Below are 17389 nucleotides of genomic sequence, written 5' to 3' on the forward strand. Positions count from 1 at the left end.
AGTATAGGAAAGGATAGAGGATAGGATAGTATAGAGTATAGGATAGGATAGAGGATAGGATTAGATAGAGGATAGGATAGGATAGAGGATAGGATCGGATAGAGGATAGGATAGAGGATTGGATAGGATAGAGGATAGGATAAGATAGAGGATAGGATAGGATAGAGGATAGGATAGGATAGAGGATAGGAAAGGATAGAGGATAGGATAGTATAGAGTATAGGATAGGATAGAGGATAGGATTAGATAGAGGATAGGATAGGATAGAGGATAGGATAGGATAGAGGATAGGATGGGATAGAGGATAGGATAGGATAGAGGATAGGATAGGATGGAGAATAGGATAGGATAGAGGATAGGTTAGGATAGAGGATAGGATAGGATAGGATAGAGGATAGGATAGGATAGAGGATAGGATAGGATAGAGGATAGGATAGGATAGAGGATAGGATAGGATAGAGGATAGGATAGGATAGAGGATAGGATAGGATAGAGGATAGGATAGGATAGAGGATAGGATAGGGGATTGGATAGGATAGAGGATAGGATAGGACAGATGATATTATAGGAATGAGGATAGGATATGATGGAGGATACGATATTATAGAGGATAGGATAGGATAGAGGATAGGATAGGATAGAGGATAGGATAGGATAGAGGATAGGATAGTATAGAGGATAGTATAGGATAGAGGATAGGATAGGATAGAGGATAGGATCGGATAGAGGATAGGATAGGATAGAGGATAGGTTAGGATAGAGCATAGGATACGATAGAGGATAGGATAGGGGATTGGATAGGATAGAGGATAGGATAGGACAGATGATATTATAGGAATGGGGATAGGATAGGATAGAGGATAGGATAGGATAGAGGATAGGATAGGATAGAGGATAGGATAGGATAGAGCATAGGATAGGATAGAGGATAGGATATGATAGAGGATATGATAGGATAGAGCATAGGATAGGATAGAGGATAGGATAGGGGATTGGATAGGATAGAGGATAGGATAGGACAGATGATATTATAGGAATGAAGATAGGATAGGATATAGGATAGGATAGGATAGTATAGAGGATAGGATAGGATAGAGGAGGGGATAGGATAGAGGATAGGATAAGATAGAGGATATGATAGGATAGACGATAGGATAGGATAGAGGATAGGATAGGATCGAGGATAGGATAGGACAGAGGATACGATAGGATAGGATAGAGAATAGGATAGGATAGAGGATAGGATAGGATAGAGCATAGGATACGATAGAGGATAGGATAAGATAGAGTATAGGATAGGATAGAGGATAGGATAGGATAGAGGATAGGATCAGATATAGGATAGGATAGGGGATTGGATAGAATGAGGATAGGATAGGATAGAGGATAGGATAGGATAGTATAGAGGATAGGATAGGATAGAGGAGGGGATAGGATAGAGGATAGGATAAGATAGAGGATATGATAGGATAGACGATAGGATAGGATAGAGGATAGGATAGGATCGAGGATAGGATAGGACAGAGGATACGATAGGATAGGATAGAGAATAGGATAGAATAGAGGATAGGATAGTATAGAGGATAGGATAGGATAGAGGATAGGATAGGATAGAGGATAGGATAGTATAGGGGATAGGATAGGATAGAGGATAGGATAAGATAGAGGATAGGATAAGATAGAGGATAAGATAGGATAGAGGATAGGATAGGATAGAGGATAGGATATGATAGGGGATAGGATAGGATAGAAGATAGGATCGGATAGAGGATAGGATAGAGGATTGGATAGGATAGAGGATAGGATAAGATAGAGGATAGGATAGGATAGAGGATAGGATAGGATAGAGGATAGGAAAGGATAGAGGATAGGATAGTATAGAGGATAGGATAGTATAGAGGATAGGATAGGATAGAGGATAGGATTAGATAGAGGATAGGATAGGATAGAGGATAGGATAGGATAGAGGATAGGATGGGATAGAGGATAGGATAGGATAGAGGATAGGATAGGATAGAGGATAGGATAGGATAGAGGATAGGATAGGATAGAGGATAGGATAGGATAGATGATAGGATAGGATAGAGGATAGGATAAGATAGAGGATAGGATAGGATAGGATAGAGGATAGGATACGATAGAGGATACGATAGGATAGGATAGAGGATAGGATACGATAGAGGATACGATAGGATAGGATAGAGGATAGGATACAATAGAGGATACGATAGGATAGGATAGAGGATAGGATAGAGGATAGGATAGAGGATAGGATAGAGGATAGGATAGGATAGAGGATAGGATAGGATAGAGGATAGGATAGGATAGGGGATAGGATATGATAGTGGATCTGATAGGATAGAGGATTGGATAGGATAGAGAATATGATACGGTAGACGATAGGGGATTGGATCGGATACAGGATAGGAGGCGGTAGAGGATAGAATAGGATAGGATGGAGAATAGGATAGGATAGAGGATAGGTTAGGATAGAGGATAGGATAGGATAGGATAGAGGATAGGATAGGATAGAGGATAGGATAGGATAGAGGATAGGATAGGATAGAGGATAGGATAGGATAGAGCATAGGATAGGATAGAGGATAGGATCGGATAGAGGATAGGATAGGATAGAGGATAAGATCGGATAGAGGATAGGATAGGGGATTGGATAGGATAGAGGATAGGATAGGATAGAGGATAGGATAGGATAGAGGATAGGATAGGATAGAGCATAGGATAGGATAGAGGATAGGATATGATAGAGGATATGATAGGATAGAGCATAGGATAGGATAGAGGATAGGATAGGGGATTGGATAGGATAGAGGATAGGATAGGACAGATGATATTATAGGAATGAGGATAGGATAGGATAGAGGATAGGATAGGATAGTATAGAGGATAGGATAGGATAGAGGAGGGGATAGGATAGAGGATAGGATAAGATAGAGGATATGATAGGATAGACGATAGGATAGGATAGAGGATAGGATAGGATCGAGGATAGGATAGGACAGAGGATACGATAGGATAGGATAGAGAATAGGATAGAATAGAGGATAGGATAGTATAGAGGATAGGATAGGATAGAGGATAGGATAGGATAGAGGATAGGATAGTATAGGGGATAGGATAGGATAGAGGATAGGATAAGATAGAGGATACGATAGGATAGATGATATTATAGGAAAGAGGAAAGGATATGATAGAGGATACGATATTGTAGAGGATAGGATAGGATAGAGGATAGGATAGGATAGAGAATAGGATAGGATAGAGGATAGGATAGGATAGAGAATAGGATAGGATAGAGGATAGGATAGGATAGAGGATAGGATAGGATAGAGGATAGGATAGGATAGAGGATAGGATAGGATAGAGGATAGGATAGGATAGAGGATAGGATATGATAGAGGATAGGATAGGATAGAAGATAGGATAGGATAGATGATAGGATAGGATAGAGGATAAGATAGGATAGAGGATAGGATAGGATAGAGGATAGGATAAGATAGAGGATAGGATAAGATAGAGGATAAGATAGGATAGAGGATAGGATAGGATAGAGGATAGGATATGATAGAGGATAGGATAGGATAGAAGATAGGATCGGATAGAGGATAGGATAGAGGATTGGATAGGATAGAGGATAGGATAAGATAGAGGATAGGATAGGATAGAGGATAGGATAGGATAGAGGATAGGAAAGGATAGAGGATAGGATAGTATAGAGTATAGGATAGGATAGAGGATAGGATTAGATAGAGGATAGGATAGGATAGAGGATAGGATAGGATAGAGGATAGGATGGGATAGAGGATAGGATAGGATAGAGGATAGGATAGGATAGAGGATAGGATAGGATAGAGGATAGGATAGGATAGCGGATAGGATAGGATAGATGATAGGATAGGATAGAGGATAGGATAAGATAGAGGATAGGATAGGATAGGATAGAGGATAGGATACGATAGAGGATACGATAGGATAGGATAGAGGATAGGATACGATAGAGGATACGATAGGATAGGATAGAGGATAGGATACAATAGAGGATACGATAGGATAGGATAGAGGATAGGATAGAGGATAGGATAGGATAGAGGATAGGATAGGATAGAGTATAGGAAAGGATAGAGGATAGGATAGTATAGAGTATAGGAAAGGATAGAGGATAGGATAGTATAGAGTATAGGATAGGATAGAGGATAGGATTAGATAGAGGATAGGATAGGATAGAGGATAGGATCGGATAGAGGATAGGATAGAGGATTGGATAGGATAGAGGATAGGATAAGATAGAGGATAGGATAGGATAGAGGATAGGATAGGATAGAGGATAGGAAAGGATAGAGGATAGGATAGTATAGAGTATAGGATAGGATAGAGGATAGGATTAGATAGAGGATAGGATAGGATAGAGGATAGGATAGGATAGAGGATAGGATGGGATAGAGGATAGGATAGGATAGAGGATAGGATAGGATGGAGAATAGGATAGGATAGAGGATAGGTTAGGATAGAGGATAGGATAGGATAGGATAGAGGATAGGATAGGATAGAGGATAGGATAGGATAGAGGATAGGATAGGATAGAGGATAGGATAGGATAGAGGATAGGATAGGATAGAGGATAGGATAGGATAGAGGATAGGATAGGATAGAGGATAGGATAGGGGATTGGATAGGATAGAGGATAGGATAGGACAGATGATATTATAGGAATGAGGATAGGATATGATGGAGGATACGATATTATAGAGGATAGGATAGGATAGAGGATAGGATAGGATAGAGGATAGGATAGGATAGAGGATAGGATAGTATAGAGGATAGTATAGGATAGAGGATAGGATAGGATAGAGGATAGGATCGGATAGAGGATAGGATAGGATAGAGGATAGGTTAGGATAGAGCATAGGATACGATAGAGGATAGGATAGGGGATTGGATAGGATAGAGGATAGGATAGGACAGATGATATTATAGGAATGGGGATAGGATAGGATAGAGGATAGGATAGGATAGAGGATAGGATAGGATAGAGGATAGGATAGGATAGAGGATAGGATAGGATAGAGGATAGGATAGGATAGAGGGTAGGATACGATAGAGGATAGGATAGGGGATTGGATAGGATAGAGGATAGGATAGGACAGATGATATTATAGGAATGGGGATAGGATATGATAGAGGATAGGATAGGATAGAGGATAGGATAGGATAGAGGATAGGATAGGATAGAGGATAGGATAGGATAGAGGATAGGATAGGATAGAGCATAGGATAAGATAGAGGATATGATAGGATAGAGGATTGGATAGTATAGAGGATAGGAAAGGATAGAGGATAGGATAGGATAGAGGATAGGAAAGGATAGAGGATAGGATAGGATAGATGATAGGATAGGATAGAGGATAAGATAGGATAGAGGATAGGATAGGATAGAGGATAGGATAAGATAGAGGATAGGATAAGATAGAGGATAAGATAGGATAGAGGATAGGATAGGATAGATTATAGGATATGATAGAGGATAGGATAGGATAGAAGATAGGATCGGATAGAGGATAGGATAGAGGATTGGATAGGATAGAGGATAGGATAAGATAGAGGATAGGATAGGATAGAGGATAGGATAGGATAGAGGATAGGAAAGGATAGAGGATAGGATAGTATAGAGTATAGGATAGGATAGAGGATAGGATTAGATAGAGGATAGGATAGGATAGAGGATAGGATAGGATAGAGGATAGGATGGGATAGAGGATAGGATAGGATAGAGGATAGGATAGGATAGAGGATAGGATAGGATAGAGGATAGGATAGGATAGCGGATAGGATAGGATAGATGATAGGATAGGATAGAGGATAGGATAAGATAGAGGATAGGATAGGATAGGATAGAGGATAGGATACGATAGAGGATACGATAGGATAGGATAGAGGATAGGATACGATAGAGGATACGATAGGATAGGATAGAGGATAGGATACAATAGAGGATACGATAGGATAGGATAGAGGATAGGATAGAGGATAGGATAGGATAGAGGATAGGATAGGATAGAGTATAGGAAAGGATAGAGGATAGGATAGTATAGAGTATAGGAAAGGATAGAGGATAGGATAGTATAGAGTATAGGATAGGATAGAGGATAGGATTAGATAGAGGATAGGATAGGATAGAGGATAGGATCGGATAGAGGATAGGATAGAGGATTGGATAGGATAGAGGATAGGATAAGATAGAGGATAGGATAGGATAGAGGATAGGATAGGATAGAGGATAGGAAAGGATAGAGGATAGGATAGGATGGAGAATAGGATAGGATAGAGGATAGGTTAGGATAGAGGATAGGATAGGATAGGATAGAGGATAGGATAGGATAGAGGATAGGATAGGATAGAGGATAGGATAGGATAGAGGATAGGATAGGATAGAGGATAGGATAGGATAGAGGATAGGATAGGATAGAGGATAGGATAGGGGATTGGATAGGATAGAGGATAGGATAGGACAGATGATATTATAGGAATGAGGATAGGATATGATGGAGGATACGATATTATAGAGGATAGGATAGGATAGAGGATAGGATAGGATAGAGGATAGGATAGGATAGAGGATAGGATAGTATAGAGGATAGTATAGGATAGAGGATAGGATAGGATAGAGGATAGGATCGGATAGAGGATAGGATAGGATAGAGGATAGGTTAGGATAGAGCATAGGATACGATAGAGGATAGGATAGGGGATTGGATAGGATAGAGGATAGGATAGGACAGATGATATTATAGGAATGGGGATAGGATAGGATAGAGGATAGGATAGGATAGAGGATAGGATAGGATAGAGGATAGGATAGGATAGAGGATAGGATAGGATAGAGGATAGGATACGATAGAGGATAGGATAGGGGATTGGATAGGATAGAGGATAGGATAGGACAGATGATATTATAGGAATGGGGATAGGATATGATAGAGGATAGGATAGGATAGAGGATAGGATAGGATAGAGGATAGGATAGGATAGAGGATAGGATAGGATAGAGGATAGGATAGGATAGAGCATAGGAAAGGATAGAGGATAGGATAGGATAGAGGATAGGATAGGATAGAGGATAGGATAGGATAGAAGATAGGATAGGATAGATGATAGGATAGGATAGAGGATAAGATAGGATAGAGGATAGGATAGGATAGAGGATAGGATAGGACAGAGGATACGATAGGATAGGATAGAGAATAGGATAGGATAGAGGATAGGATAGGATAGAGCATAGGATACGATAGAGGATAGGATAAGATAGAGTATAGGATAGGATAGAGGATAGGATAGGATAGAGGATAGGATCAGATAGAGGATAGGATAGGGGATTGGATAGAATAAAGTATAGGATAGGATAGAGGATAGAATAGGATAGAGGATAGGATAGTATAGAGGATAGGATATGATAGAGGATACGATATTATAGAGGATAGGATAGGATAGAGGATAGGATAGGATAGAGGATAGGATCGGATAGAGGATAGGATAGGATAGAGGATAAGATCGGATAGAGGATAGGATAGGGGATTGGATAGGATAGAGGATAGGATAGGATAGAGGATAGGATAGGATAGAGGATAGGATAGGATAGAGCATAGGATAGGATAGGGGATACGATAGGATATGATAGAGGATAGGATAGGATAGATGATAGGAGACGATAGAGGATAGGATAGGATAGAGGATAGGATAGGATAGAGGATAGGATATGATAGAGGATACGATATTATAGAGGATAGGATAGGATAGAGGATAGGATAGGATAGAGGATAGGATCGGATAGAGGATAGGATAGGATAGAGGATAAGATCGGATAGAGGATAGGATAGGGGATTGGATAGGATAGAGGATAGGATAGAGGATAGGATAGGATAGAGGATAGGATAGGATAGCGGATAGGATAGGATAGAGCATAGGATAGGATAGAGGATAGGATATGATAGAGGATATGATAGGATAGAGCATAGGATAGGATAGAGGATAGGATAGGGGATTGGATAGGATAGAGGATAGGATAGGACAGATGATATTATAGGAATGAGGATAGGATAGGATAGAGGATAGGATAGGATAGTATAGAGGATAGGATAGGATAGAGGAGGGGATAGGATAGAGGATAGGATAAGATAGAGGATATGATAGGATAGACGATAGGATAGGATAGAGGATAGGATAGGATCGAGGATAGGATAGGACAGAGGATACGATAGGATAGGATAGAGAATAGGATAGAATAGAGGATAGGATAGTATAGAGGATAGGATAGGATAGAGGATAGGATAGGATAGAGGATAGGATAGTATAGGGGATAGGATAGGATAGAGGATAGGATAAGATAGAGGATACGATAGGATAGATGATATTATAGGAAAGAGGAAAGGATATGATAGAGGATACGATATTGTAGAGGATAGGATAGGATAGAGGATAGGATAGGATAGAGAATAGGATAGGATAGAGGATAGGATAGGATAGAGAATAGGATAGGATAGAGGATAGGATAGGATAGAGGATAGGATAGGATAGAGGATAGGATAGCATAGAGGATAGGATAGGATAGAGGATATGATAGGATAGAGCATAGGATAGGATAGAGGATAGGATAGGATAGAGGATAGGATAGGATAGAGGATAGGATAGGATAGAGGATAGGATATGATAGAGGATAGGATAGGATAGAAGATAGGATAGGATAGATGATAGGATTGGATAGAGGATAAGATAGGATAGAGGATAGGATAGGATAGAGGATAGGATAAGATAGAGGATAGGATATGATAGAGGATAGGATAGGATAGAAGATAGGATCGGATAGAGGATAGGATAGATGATAGGATCGGATAGAGGATAGGATAGGATAGACGATAAGATCGGATAGAGGATAGGATAGAGGATAGGATAGGATAGAGGATAGGATATGATAGAGGATAGGATAGCAGAGAGGATAGGATAGGATAGAGGATAGGATAGGATAGAGGATAGGATAGTACAGAGGATAGGATAGGATAGAGGATAGGATAGGATAGAGGATAGGATGCGATAGAGGATACGAAAGGATAGGATAGAGGGTAGGATAGGATAGAGGATAGGATAGGATAGAGGATAGGAGAGGATAGAGGATAGGATATGATAGAGGATAGGATAGGATAGAGGATAGGATAGGATAGAGGATAGGATAGTATAGAGGATAGGATAAGATAGAGGATATGATAGGATAGACGATAGGATAGGATCGAGGATAGGATAGGACAGAGGATACGATAGGATAGGATAGAGAATAGGATAGGATAGAGGATAGGATAGGATAGAGCATAGGATACGATAGAGGATAGGATAGGGGATTGGATAAAATAAAGGATAGGATAGGATAGAGGATAGAATAGGATAGAGGATAGGATAGTATAGAGGATAGGATATAATAGAGGATAGGAGAGGATAGAGGATAGGATACGATAGGGGATACGATAGGATATGATAGAGGATAGGATAGGATAGATGATAGGAGACGATAGAGGATAGGATAGGATAGAGGATAGGATAGGATAGAGGATAGGATATGATAGAGGATACGATATTATAGAGGATAGGATAGGATAGAGGATAGGATAGGATAGAGGATAGGATAGGATAGAGGATAGGATAGGATAGAGGATAGGATCGGATAGAGGATAGGATAGGATAGAGGATAAGATCGGATAGAGGATAGGATAGGGGATTGGATAGGATAGAGGATAGGATAGGATAGAGGATAGGATCGGATAGAGGATAGGATAGGATAGAGGATAAGATCGGATAGAGGATAGGATAGGGGATTGGATAGGATAGAGGATAGGATAGGATAGAGGATAGGATAGGATAGAGGATAGGATAGGATAGAGCATAGGATAGGATAGAGGATAGGATATGATAGAGGATATGATAGGATAGAGCATAGGATAGGATAGAGGATAGGATAGGGGATTGGATAGGATAGAGGATAGGATAGGACAGATGATATTATAGGAATGAGGATAGGATAGGATATAGGATAGGATAGGATAGTATAGAGGATAGGATAGGATAGAGGAGGGGATAGGATAGAGGATAGGATAAGATAGAGGATATGATAGGATAGACGATAGGATAGGATAGAGGATAGGATAGGATCGAGGATAGGATAGGACAGAGGATACGATAGGATAGGATAGAGAATAGGATAGAATAGAGGATAGGATAGTATAGAGGATAGGATAGGATAGAGGATAGGATAGGATAGAGGATAGGATAGTATAGGGGATAGGATAGGATAGAGCATAGGATAAGATAGAGGATATGATAGGATAGAGGATTGGATAGTATAGAGGATAGGATAGGATAGAGGATAGGATAGGATAGAGGATAGGAAAGGATAGAGGATAGGATAGGATAGAGCATAGGATAGGATAGAGGATAGGATAGGATAGAAGATAGGATAGGATAGATGATAGGATAGGATAGAGGATAAGATAGGATAGAGGATAGGATAGGATAGAGGATAGGATAGGATAGAGGATAGGATAGGATAGAGGATAGGATATGATAGAGGATAGGATAGGATAGAAGATAGGATAGGATAGATGATAGGATAGGATAGAGGATAGGATCGGATAGAGGATAGGATAGAGGATTGGATAGGATAGAGGATAGGATAAGATAGAGGATAGGATAGGATAGAGGATAGGATAGGATAGAGGATAGGATATGATAGAGGATAGGATAGGATAGAAGATAGGATCGGATAGAGGATAGGATAGAGGATTGGATAGGATAGAGGATAGGATAAGATAGAGGATAGGATAGGATAGAGGATAGGATAGGATAGAGGATAGGAAAGGATAGAGGATAGGATAGTATAGAGGATAGGATAGGATAGAGGATAGGATTAGATAGAGGATAGGATAGGATAGAGGATAGGATAGGATAGAGGATAGGATGGGATAGAGGATAGCATAGGATAGAGGATAGGATAGGATAGAGGATAGGATAGGATAGAGGATAGGATAGGATAGAGGATAGGATAGGATAGAGGATAGGATAGGATAGAGGATAGGATATGATAGAGGATACGATATTATAGAGGATAGGATAGGATAGAGGATAGGATAGGATAGAGCATAGGATAGGATAGAGGATAGGATAGGGGATTGGATAGGATAGAGGATAGGATAGGACAGATGATATTATAGGAATGAGGATAGGATAGGATAGAGGATAGGATAGGATAGTATAGAGGATAGGATAGGATAGAGGAGGGGATAGGATAGAGGATAGGATAGGATAGAGGATAGGATAGTATAGGGGATAGGATAGGATAGAGGATAGTATAAGATAGAGGATACGATAGGATAGATGATATTATAGGAAAGAGGAAAGGATATGATAGAGGATACGATATTGTAGAGGATAGGATAGGATAGAGGATAGGATAGGATAGAGAATAGGATAGGATAGAGGATAGGATAGGATAGAGAATAGGATAGGATAGAGGATAGGATAGGATAGAGGATAGGATAGGATAGAGGATAGGATAGGATAGAGGATAGGATAGGATAGAGGATAGGATAGGATAGAGGATAGGATATGATAGAGGATAGGATAGGATAGAAGATAGGATAGGATAGATGATAGGATAGGATAGAGGATAAGATAGGATAGAGGATAGGATAGGATAGAGGATAGGATAAGATAGAGGATAGGATAAGATAGAGGATAAGATAGGATAGAGGATAGGATAGGATAGAGGATAGGATATGATAGAGGATAGGATAGGATAGAAGATAGGATCGGATAGAGGATAGGATAGAGGATTGGATAGGATAGAGGATAGGATAAGATAGAGGATAGGATAGGATAGAGGATAGGATAGGATAGAGGATAGGAAAGGATAGAGGATAGGATAGGATAGAGGATAGGATATGATAGAGGATAGGATAGGATAGAAGATAGGATAGGATAGATGATAGGATAGGATAGAGGATGAGATAGGATAGAGGATAGGATAGGATAGAGGATAGGATAAGATAGAGGATAGGATAAGATAGAGGATAAGATAGGATAGAGGATAGGATAGGATAGAGGATAGGATATGATAGAGGATAGGATAGGATAGAAGATAGGATCGGATAGAGGATAGGATAGAGGATTGGATAGGATAGAGGATAGGATAAGATAGAGGATAGGATAGGATAGAGGATAGGATAGGATAGAGGATAGGAAAGGATAGAGGATAGGATAGTATAGAGGATAGGATAGGATAGAGGATAGGATTAGATAGAGGATAGGATAGGATAGAGGATAGGATAGGATAGAGGATAGGATGGGATAGAGGATAGGATAGGATAGAGGATAGGATAGGATAGAGGATAGGATAGGATAGAGGATAGGATAGGATAGAGGATAGGATAGGATAGATGATAGGATAGGATAGAGGATAGGATAAGATAGAGGATAGGATAGGATAGGATAGAGGATAAGATACGATAGAGGATACGATAGGATAGGATAGAGGATAGGATACGATAGAGGATACGATAGGATAGGATAGAGGATAGGATACAATAGAGGATACGATAGGATAGGATAGAGGATAGGATAGAGGATAGGATAGAGGATAGGATAGAGGATAGGATAGGATAGAGGATAGGATAGGATAGAGGATAGGATAGGATAGGGGATAGGATATGATAGTGGATCGGATAGGATAGAGGATTGGATAGGATAGAGAATATGATACGGTAGACGATAGGGGATTGGATCGGATACAGGATAGGAGGCGGTAGAGGATAGAATAGGATAGGATGGAGAATAGGATAGGATAGAGGATAGGTTAGGATAGAGGATAGGATAGGATAGGATAGAGGATAGGATAGGATAGAGGATAGGATAGGATAGAGGATAGGATAGGATAGAGGATAGGATAGGATAGAGCATAGGATACGATAGAGGGTAGGATAGGGGATTGGATAGGATAGAGGATAGGATAGGACAGATGATATTATAGGAATGAGGATAGGATATGATGGAGGATACGATATTATAGAGGATAGGATAGGATAGAGGATAGGATAGGATAGAGGATAGGATAGTATAGAGGATAGTATAGGATAGAGGATAGGATAGGATAGAGGATAGGATCGGATAGAGGATAGGATAGGATAGAGGATAGGTTAGGATAGAGCATAGGATACGATAGAGGATAGGATAGGGGATTGGATAGGATAGAGGATAGGATAGGACAGATGATATTATAGGAATGGGGATAGGATATGATAGAGGATTGGATAGGATAGAGGATAGGATAGGATAGAGGATAGGATAGGATAGAGGATAGGATAGGATAGAGGATAGGATAGGATAGAGGATAGGATAGGATAGAGGATAGGATACGATAGAGGATAGGATAGGGGATTGGATAGGATAGAGGATAGGATAGGACAGATGATATTATAGGAATGGGGATAGGATATGATAGAGGATAGGATAGGATAGAGGATAGGATAGGATAGAGGATAGGATAGGATAGAGGATAGGATAGGATAGAGGATAGGATAGGATAGAGGATAGGATAAGATAGAGGATATGATAGGATAGAGGATTGGATAGTATAGAGGATAGGATAGGATAGAGGATAGGATAGGATAGAGGATAGGAAAGGATAGAGGATAGGATAGGATAGAGGATAGGATAGGATAGAGGATAGGATTAGATAGAGGATAGGATAGGATAGAGGATAGGATAGGATAGAGGATAGGATGGGATAGAGGATAGGATAGGATAGAGGATAGGATAGGATAGAGGATAGGATAGGATAGAGGATAGGATACGATAGAGGATAGGATAGGATAGAGGATAGGATATGATAGAGGATACGATATTATAGAGGATAGGATAGGATAGAGGATAGGATAGGATAGAGGATAGGATAGGATAGAGGATAGGATCGGATAGAGGATAGGATAGGATAGAGGATAAGATCGGATAGAGGATAGGATAGGGGATTGGATAGGATAGAGGATAGGATAGGATAGAGGATAGGATAGGATAGAGGATAGGATAGGATAGAGCATAGGATAGGATAGAGGATAGGATATGATAGAGGATATGATAGGATAGAGCATAGGATAGGATAGAGGATAGGATAGGGGATTGGATAGGATAGAGGATAGGATAGGACAGATGATATTATAGGAATGAGGATAGGATAGGATAGAGGATAGGATAGGATAGTATAGAGGATAGGATAGGATAGAGGAGGGGATAGGATAGAGGATAGGATAAGATAGAGGATATGATAGGATAGACGATAGGATAGGATAGAGGATAGGATAGGATCGAGGATAGGATAGGACAGAGGATACGATAGGATAGGATAGAGAATAGGATAGAATAGAGGATAGGATAGTATAGAGGATAGGATAGGATAGAGGATAGGATAGGATAGAGGATAGGATAGTATAGGGGATAGGATAGGATAGAGGATAGGATAAGATAGAGGATACGATAGGATAGATGATATTATAGGAAAGAGGAAAGGATATGATAGAGGATACGATATTGTAGAGGATAGGATAGGATAGAGGATAGGATAGGATAGAGAATAGGATAGGATAGTGGATAGGATAGGATAGAGAATAGGATAGGATAGAGGATAGGATAGGATAGAGGATAGGATAGGATAGAGGATAGGATAGGATAGAGGATAGGATAGGATAGAGGATAGGATAGGATAGAGGATATTATAGGATAGAGGATAGGATAGGATAGAGGATAGGATATGATAGAGGATAGGATAGGATAGAAGATAGGATAGGATAGATGATAGGATAGGATAGAGGATAAGATAGGATAGAGGATAGGATAGGATAGAGGATAGGATAAGATAGAGGATAGGATAAGATAGAGGATAAGATAGGATAGAGGATAGGATAGGATAGAGGATAGGATATGATAGAGGATAGGATAGGATAGAAGATAGGATCGGATAGAGGATAGGATAGAGGATTGGATAGGATAGAGGATAGGATAAGATAGAGGATAGGATAGGATAGAGGATAGGATAGGATAGAGGATAGGAAAGGATAGAGGATAGGATAGTATAGAGTATAGGATAGGATAGAGGATAGGATTAGATAGAGGATAGGATAGGATAGAGGATAGGATAGGATAGAGGATAGGATGGGATAGAGGATAGGATAGGATAGAGGATAGGATAGGATAGAGGATAGGATAGGATAGAGGATAGGATAGGATAGAGGATAGGATAGGATAGATGATAGGATAGGATAGAGGATAGGATAAGATAGAGGATAGGATAGGATAGGATAGAGGATAGGATACGATAGAGGATACGATAGGATAGGATAGAGGATAGGATACGATAGAGGATACGATAGGATAGGATAGAGGATAGGATACAATAGAGGATAGGATAGGATAGAGTACAGGAAAGGATAGAGGATAGGATAGTATAGAGTATAGGATAGGATAGAGGATAGGATTAGATAGAGGATAGGATAGGATAGAGGATAGGATCGGATAGAGGATAGGATAGAGGATTGGATAGGATAGAGGATAGGATAAGATAGAGGATAGGATAGGATACAGGATAGGATAGGATAGAGGATAGGAAAGGATAGAGGATAGGATAGTATAGAGTATAGGATAGGATAGAGGATAGGATTAGATAGAGGATAGGATAGGATAGAGGATAGGATAGGATAGAGGATAGGATGGGATAGAGGATAGGATAGGATAGAGGATAGGATAGGATGGAGAATAGGATAGGATAGAGGATAGGTTAGGATAGAGGATAGGATAGGATAGGATAGAGGATAGGATAGGATAGAGGATAGGATAGGATAGAGGATAGGATAGGATAGAGGATAGGATAGGATAGAGCATAGGATACGATAGAGGATAGGATAGGGGATTGGATAGGATAGAGGATAGGATAGGACAGATGATATTATAGGAATGAGGATAGGATATGATGGAGGATACGATATTATAGAGGATAGGATAGGATAGAGGATAGGATAGGATAGAGGATAGGATAGGATAGAGGATAGGATAGTATAGAGGATAGTATAGGATAGAGGATAGGATAGGATAGAGGATAGGATCGGATAGAGGATAGGATAGGATAGAGGATAAGTTAGGATAGAGCATAGGATACGATAGAGGATAGGATAGGGGATTGGATAGGATAGAGGATAGGATAGGACAGATGATATTATAGGAATGGGGATAGGATATGATAGAGGATAGGATAGGATAGAGGATAGGATAGGATAGAGGATAGGATAGGATAGAGGATAGGATAGGATAGAGCATAGGATAAGATAGAGGATATGATAGGATAGAGGATTGGATAGTATAGAGGATAGGATAGGATAGAGGATAGGATAGGATAGAGGATAGGAAAGGATAGAGGATAGGATAGGATAGAGGATAGGATAGGATAGAGGATAGGATAGGATAGAAGATAGGATAGGATAGATGATAGGATAGGATAGAGGATAAGATAGGATAGAGGATAGGATAGGATAGAGGATAGGATAAGATAGAGGATAGGATAAGATAGAGAATAAGATAGGATAGAGGATAGGATAGGATAGAGGATAGGATATGATAGAGGATAGGATAGGATAGAAGATAGGATCGGATAGAGGATAGGATAGCAGAGAGGATAGGATAGGATAGAGGATAGGATAGGATAGAGGATAGGATAGTACAGAGGATAGGATAGGATAGAGGATAGAGGATAGGATAGGATAGGATAGAGGATAGGATAGGATAGAGGATAGGATAGGATAGAGGATAGGATAGGATCGAGGATAGGATAGGACAGAGGATACGATAGGATAGGATAGAGAATAGGATAGAATAGAGGATAGGATAGTATAGAGGATAGGATAGGATAGAGGATAGGATAGGATAGAGGATAGGATAGTATAGGGGATAGGATAGGATAGAGGATAGGATAAGATAGAGGATACGATAGGATAGATGATATTATAGGAAAGAGGAAAGGATATGATAGAGGATACGATATTGTAGAGGATAGGATAGGATAGAGGATAGGATAGGATAGAGAATAGGATAGGATAGAGGATAGGATAGGATAGAGGATAGGATAGGATAGAGGATAGGATAGGATGGAGAATAGGATAGGATAGAGGATAGGTTAGGATAGAGGATAGGATAGGATAGGATAGAGGATAGGATAGGATAGAGGATAGGATAGGATAGAGGATAGGATAGAGGATAGAGGATAGGATAGGATAGAGGATAGGATAGGATAGAGGATAGG

Source organism: Halictus rubicundus, unplaced genomic scaffold (assembly GCF_050948215.1).
Source record: "Halictus rubicundus isolate RS-2024b unplaced genomic scaffold, iyHalRubi1_principal scaffold0152, whole genome shotgun sequence".
Classification (NCBI taxonomy): Eukaryota; Metazoa; Arthropoda; class Insecta; order Hymenoptera; family Halictidae; genus Halictus; species Halictus rubicundus.